This window comes from Cornus florida, unplaced genomic scaffold (genome assembly GCF_030987335.1).
Source record: "Cornus florida cultivar Cherokee Brave unplaced genomic scaffold, ASM3098733v1 CherokeeBrave_3.0.0_Hap2_Chr05, whole genome shotgun sequence".
Classification (NCBI taxonomy): Eukaryota; Viridiplantae; Streptophyta; class Magnoliopsida; order Cornales; family Cornaceae; genus Cornus; species Cornus florida.
The window spans coordinates 18114854-18122328 of record NW_026775575.1 but is presented as its reverse complement, the minus strand read 5'-3'; the positions used below and the strand labels follow the sequence as shown (position 1 = coordinate 18122328).

At 36.7% G+C, this 7475-nt stretch overlaps 1 pseudogene; it reads right to left on the bottom strand.

The window, feature by feature from the left end:
- Positions 1-6403: 6403 nt before the first annotated feature.
- LOC132310665 (small nucleolar RNA R71) lies at positions 6404-6501 on the bottom strand (annotated as a pseudogene).
- Between the last annotated feature and the right edge of the window lie 974 nt (positions 6502-7475).

Here is a 7475-nt window from a genome sequence, read left to right as displayed (position 1 = left end):
AGACAGTGTTTGAAGTTTTCTTGGCCTAGCCGGCTATTACAGGAGATTTGTTCAGGATTTCTCTCGTCTGGCGACACCTATGACTTGACTTACTCGCAAGGGAGTCAAGTTCATATGGAATCAGGCTTATAATTCTGCTTTTCAGGAGTTGAAGGTCAGATTGACATCAGCTCCAGCTTTGATCATACTTAAACGTGGTTTGGGTTACGTAATCTATTGTGATGCTTCGCGAGAAGGTTTAGGGTGTGTTCTAATGTAGACTGAATGTATGATGACCCTGGTTCTTCAAGCCAGTGCGTCCTGTGATGAACCGGAGATTGACCCGATAGCGGATCCAGATGCGAAAGCAAGAAACAAGACAACAGTCTCCTAAGGCACAACATGCCTCTAAGACACTTTAATGACCTTTTATAAGGTCTGAAACTCAATGAGAACTGACGCGCAAACAAAAGATCAAAAAAGTAACAATTTAGCCCCAGGGGCAAAATAGTCATTTCTAAAAATATGGATTCGGGTGCCACCGAGCACACCGCTGGAAAGATAACAAAAAACCAATCTAAATGGACTCAAGAATCACATGATTCGGCGTCCGGACGAAGGAGAAACGGCATGACGAAGAAAAACGAGCCCTTAAGGCTAAAAGGGGAAACCGGTAATTATCCAGCAAGATCCAGGTACAACCGAGCACACCGCTAGAAAGACAGCGAAAAATTAATCAAGTTCAAAAAAAGTTCACTCGATTTGGAGTCCGGACGAAGGAGAATGAGTAAAAACAAAAGTCGACGTCACGACGTCGAAACGAGCACCCCGACAAACACCATGACATGCTAGTGGAAGAAAAGTTCCAACCAGAACTGAGAGCCAAAACGAAGTCCGAAACGAATTTTTCTAGAAAAACATGAAGAAGAAACCCCTCCCCCCCCCCCCCCCCCCAAAATCAAGTTTTTTACCCGACAACGTGAAGGAAAACACAAAAAAACTCACTGTAAAACACCCAAATTGCCCTTAAGATCAGAAGAGGTCAAGAGGGTCAAAAAGCTGTTTCAGGATCTGTCCGCGACTGAGAGCAAAAATGGGCCATCAAATGAATTTTTTTTGGAAAAACACGAAGAAGAAACTCCCTCCCCCCGGCCCCCCCCCCCCAAAAAAAAAAATCAAGTTTTATATCCGACAACGCGGACGGAAACAAAGAAAATGCAATGTAAAATGCCCAGAATACCTCCAAGAAAATCAGGTCAAGAAGTTTAAAATCTTTTCGAGCTTCTGGCAAAGGAAATGAAATGGGGTTTTGGGAGGTTTTTAAATTGTCTAAATTGAAAATGCAATCTTAAAATACACCCACAAGACCCCCGGAAGTTTCGGATCGATTGACACATTTTTTTTAAAAAAACGGATGAATAATACCAAGTACTAAAATCTCAAGTTTAAAACAAAAAAAAAAAAAAAAAAAAAAAACATATTTGTAAACCTTAGAATTAATGGCCCTTGGCCTCATATCATACATACAAAATAAGCATCCAAAAAGTATACCTAGGTACACATTACATATTGGGAATCAAGGATACAAGTTTTAACATATAAGGCTACAAAATGACAATTCATGCTAACATTTTCATGAAATGAAAACTTAAAAGCTACAAGTCCTCCAAGGAATGATGAGTATCACGAACCAAGCCTTCGTACCTGAAACAAATCCCCAGTAACTTCGGGGTGAGTAACATAAAGCAACTCGTAGGAAATGAGCATGCATCGACCTAGCATTTTACAAAATTATCACCTTAAGGTGAAACATGTCAAGGAGCTCATGCCACCTAACATCTATGTCAAAATGAGATTTAGGGAACATCCTAAGCTACCTTAGATCATTTATAGCATAAATCACATCATTCATGCAATTTAACCATATAAAGGCATACTATACAACGCGACAAGATATAGGTTCTCAACAGTATCAATTTACAATCTAAGATACGAAAATAATTAAAGTGGGTCATACTACCTAGCGTCGATGTTCCAAATGAGTCTAAGGAATCATCCTAAGCTACATTAGAACAATAAAACACAAGTCACGATATCGATGCAATTTAACTAACATTGGAACTTCCAATACCACGCGTAAAGCATGATTTCTCAAGTTAACATCTTGAAACTCAAAATGGAAAATCAAATAAGGAAAGCCAAGCTACGATATCATCTAGTTATTAACTTGAAATGAAATGCGAAATCAAACCAGGTGGATACTTAGACGTCACGCCGGATCAGACCGACACCATAGTTACTTTAGGGTTACTAGCCCATGGGTAACCTCCCTATGTGCACACTAGACTTGTAGAGGGACAATCCCCCGTACTAGAACCACGTCCTAGCCTCAGTCAAACAACGACATCCCCAAGTTTCCAAAATCAACAAGTTATGTAACAACGTATATATCAACATGTATATACAAGATAATCTACTATCTACCACGCACAACCAAAATTGGAAACACATGCAATACATGTTCTAAGTCCATAAATACTATGGCATGAAAGATGTCAAATACAAAATTTGCAACTAATTACACAAGACAATGATATATTCAATAAGGAAAACATATTATCATGAATATAAATATAACAACTATGTTATCCAATGCTCAAAATGTAACTAAGTGAATATAGAACAAGTCCAAGTCCATGATTTAAACATCTAAACAACTTCCAAAACACAATTAAATCCATAGAGCAATTAGATTTAAGTTAATTAATAAAAATAATTAAATTCTCTTGATTGCAAATTAATTCCAAATAACCTCAAATTTATATATGTTGAAGGACATATCATGGTCATCACATATATAACATCAAATAACTTATTAAGTGATTAAAACACTTATAATAAAATTAATTAAGCTAATTAATTAATTTTCTCTAGATTTTTAAACAACTCCAAATGCTCTCAAATTAACATATGTTCAAGAACTCACCAAGGCCTACTTTAATATCACATAACAAGTTTATTTCATGCTTGATACAACTATGTGGATTAAACTTTCACAAAAGATAAATATTAAATAAAAGTTGCAATTCTTATTCAAATAATCCCAATTTAATATATATCAACTGTCATACCAAGGCCTAAATTTCTAGCATGCCATAATTTAATTCTAAGTTGAATATCATCATAAGAATAAAATCTTACACAAAGAAAATAATTAAATTAAATTCTACATTATGAACAAAAGCATACATACAAATTGTATAAGCATCATTAGCATGCAAGACAACAAAAATATGAAACTATAACACCCCCTAAAACGGAGGAAAAATGTCCAAAAGACAATTCTAAAAGTACACGACTCGACGAAAAGTGAAAATGAATCCCATACGAGGATCCAGGCTTGATGAGCGATAAAAAGTGCACATTTAACCCCTTAAGCTTAGGTATTCTAGGACTTTTATCTATATTATTTTCCTATCTTAGACTAATTTCATGTTATTGCCCTTTTGAGGTGCTTATCCCAAAAATAAGCTAATTCAGCCAAATAAAAGCATTAAAGAAGCAAACTCAAGCTGGATGGAAGAAATGAGCAAAGTGGAAGCAGAGTGTGGAAAAACAGCAAGTTCAATCGATCTCAACATTCCTTCGATCAGTCAGGGCAAGATCGATCTAGACATTTTAAAATGGATCCAAGCCCTTGTTCTTATGTCCAAAAGATTCCATCATCTTCGATCGATCCAAAATTCTTTCGATCGATCAAAATTGCTTGATCTTATCCTCACCTACCACCCCACTTACCACTTTTGTCTCTTTCCTAAAATATCCTAAAATATCTCAGAGATTTTTCTTTATTCAAAAAGGCGCCGCCAAGGATGATCAATCTCTGCAGCATTTGATGGATCTCACTACAGTTCGATCAATCGAACCTCCTCAAGTCCCCAAAAAATAAATTCTAGCTCATTAAAAGTTGTCTCATGGTGCAATCATTAGAGGATCCCTTGTGCACGAGTCCAGACCATTGGGTGTGACATTTGAGCTACCTATATAAAGATTTGAGCTACCTTTTATACATATACTTAGAAACATTCTTAAAAAGATAGAAAAAAGAGGAGGAGAGGCTAGAGATACATTCTTAGGAGTTCTTCCATTCTTCTAGGGTTTCCATTAAGAAGGAGGTCATTCATACCATGGAGATAGCCCTTGAGGGTTGGATGACTACTTCAATGAGTGGGTAAACATCTTCTTGGGGCTAGAGTTAGCCCTAAGCATGCTTTTTAGACTCTAATGCTAAGTATTTTGAGGAGATTTATGTTGTAATCTTGTCTTGACACTTATTTTATATATGAATCTTGATTATTCAATGATTTGTGTGGTTTAATACTTCCAATTGATCATTTCATTCTATCCATATGTCTATGTATGTTAGAATAGATGTTCATGTATTTATCTCTAGTTTTTGTGTTATTGATGCATGTCTATGTGTGTTGATACTATGGATCTAGAGATTATCAAGGCATAGTGCTTAATAGAATACTATTGTGGTTTATTTGATGGTTCATACTCATGTCTTGATGGATTGTGTCTCGCCCTTAGTTTATTAGGTTTAATTTTCATGCCCTTAGCTTAGTTGTAGTATAGTTACCTTAGTTGTTAGATAGGAGGACAATCCATGCTTGTTGTTTGATGTTCCATGCTTATAAATGCAAGTAATATTATTCTCTAACCATGTGATGTGTTTGGATTGTGAGTTTAAAGGAAGGATTAATGGCTTAGTTTGATGTATTGTACTATTTACTAGGTTGCTTTGACAATATATGCTTAATTGGTCATCCATGCTTGTTGAAACAATCAATCACACACTCTCAAATTGCAACACATGTTTCCCCTCATTAATTATACATTGAATGTCTAGAATGGTGATGTTTAGTGGTGACTTCTAGACCCCAAGACCTCACTCTCTTGTTTTCTCTAAATTTCATTTAAATTGCTTATTTTACATTGAACTTGTTTATTTTAGGTTGTAGTTTAATCAACCAAACAATCCACTTTTGATCACTCGGCCTACTAACCTATATATTGTTTCCATTGCTAGAGCACCCACAATCCCTTGGGACGATCCCTACTCAACCTAGCTATATTTTTAGTTAAAGGTAGTAGTGGCATTTATAAATTTAAAACTTTGCCACACTATTTTGGACAAATTTGGTTGTACATCGATGGCCATACCAAGTTTTTGGTGCCGTTGCTGGGGATTGAATTGGCAACGCCGTGTGTTGGAAATAATTAGGATTTAGTACTCTTTTGATCGTGTCTTTTTTTTTACTTTATTTTTAGTTATTTATTGTGTTTGTTCTTATTTGGCTAGGTAAATTGAGCAAAGGAAGTTGAGCAAAGGAGAATTAAAAGCAAGGAAACCAAGTAAAGCTAAGCAAAAACAAAAAAAAGGCTAAAATCTAAAAAAAATTGCAAAGCATAGTAAGGCTTGAAAATTGAAAATGAATTGAAGTTGCTTAAGGACCCTTTGTGAGATCTTTTTAACTCAATCTCTAGTTAAATCGTCAGCCCGAGTGGAGGCAATTTAATTTTCTTTGCATATTGTTCAAGCATGGGAGTATGGGATCAATGTATGTGGAGAATGTTTGTTGATTGATTTGTTGTGGGGGCAAAGTGATTGTTATTTGCTTGTTATTTGTTTAGCTAGTGTATGCATGGTCGTAGGTCATTAAATCCTACTCTTATGCCTCCTAATTTACATCTTGAATCGATTGTTCGTAATCCTAGGGGAAGATGTAGTTCTTATCACTCCATTTCACCAATGGAGGAACTAAATGACGACCATGTGGAGGACCTTGGTCACATAGACCAACAATGCATCCTCCACCCTAATGTGCATCATGAAAACATTCAAGTACCATTGGGCATGCCTCGACCATTCATTCACCCACAACAACAAGGCCAAGTTCCATTGGGAATACCTCGGCCAATTTTTGCTCCACAACCTCCCATGGTTTAAGCTAATCAAGGTGTTCGTTTAGCACCACCAATTGTGAATCCTCCCATTGCTTTAAGAAACCATTATGTGCCTAATTAATACAATGCACCCACTTGCATTCAATTGGCCCCATTTTTTGCACATCTCTATGAGATTAAACCGCAAACCATTCAAATGCTTCCTAACTATCATGGACTTCCAAGTGAAGAACCTTACAAGCATTTGGATGAGTTTCTTAAAGTGTGTTCCACCGTGAAATACACGGACATGCCGAAAGCGGTTTTAAGACTTAAACTTTTTGCTTTCACCCTTAAAGACAAGGCAAAATATTGATCCAACAATCTTAGGCCTTTTTCGATAACTTCTTGGGCAGAAATGCAACAAGAGTTCTTGAAGAAGTATTACCCGATTTTTAAGACCAATGCCATGAGGACTTCCATTCGTGAATTTTCTCAAGGGGATGGGGAAATGTTTCATGAGGCATGGGAAAGTTTTAATGATTTGCTTAGGAAATGCCCACATCATGACATACCTAAGTGGCAACTAGTTTAATATTTCTTTGAAGTTTACTGAATAATCACAAAGGTATGGTTGATGCATCTATGGGTGGCTTTTATCTTGACAAGCATGAAAATGAAGTGTGGCAATTGTATGAAAGTATGAGTGAAAATTCAATGCATAGATCCTTATCTTTTAAAAATGATAGAAACTTGGGTGGAAGGAAGAATGTCGGCTTATATCAAGTTGACAATTCCAATGATATAGCCGCCAAGATGAAATCCTTATCTCAAAGATTTGATTAATTCTTGATCAACCAAACTTCGATGAATCAAATGTCTTCCTCCCCTAATCATGTTCATCATCGTGCATCTAATGAATCTTGCATGACTTGTTCAAGTGTTTTACATTCTACTTCCAATTGTCCCCATGGACATGTGCCAAGTGAAAACCATGGGCAAGTCAATGCTACATTTGTCAACCAAGGGAATAATCCCTATGGCACTTATTACAATTCAAGTTGGAGGAACCATCCCAACTTCTCTTGGAAAAGCCAAGGGGAAGGCTCAAACCCTCCTCATGGTGGTTTTCGTGGGAAGTATGTTTCGTCTCCGATGCAAGGACAAGGTTCTCAAGGTTTTAGATCATCATCAGTTCAATCACATGGCAATCAATTTTCTAATTCTCATTTTCCTAACCAATCATCATATTCTCAAGGAAATTTTAGGAGTCCCGCTTTTGAGGAGAAAGTGTTGACCGCTCTAGGCACTCTAGAGGTGAATACTCAATTGCTTCATTCCCATTCTTAATCCATTACTAAGCTAGAAACCCAAGTTGGGCAAATAGCTAGTACCTTAAATGCTAGAGAGAAAGGAAAGATGCCGTTGAATGCACCACCAAAGTAACAATATGTTGTGGAGACTCATTCCTCATCGGAAGGTCACACAATCGAACATGTCAATGCGGTGACAACCTTGAGAAATAGGAAGATTATTGATAATCAAGT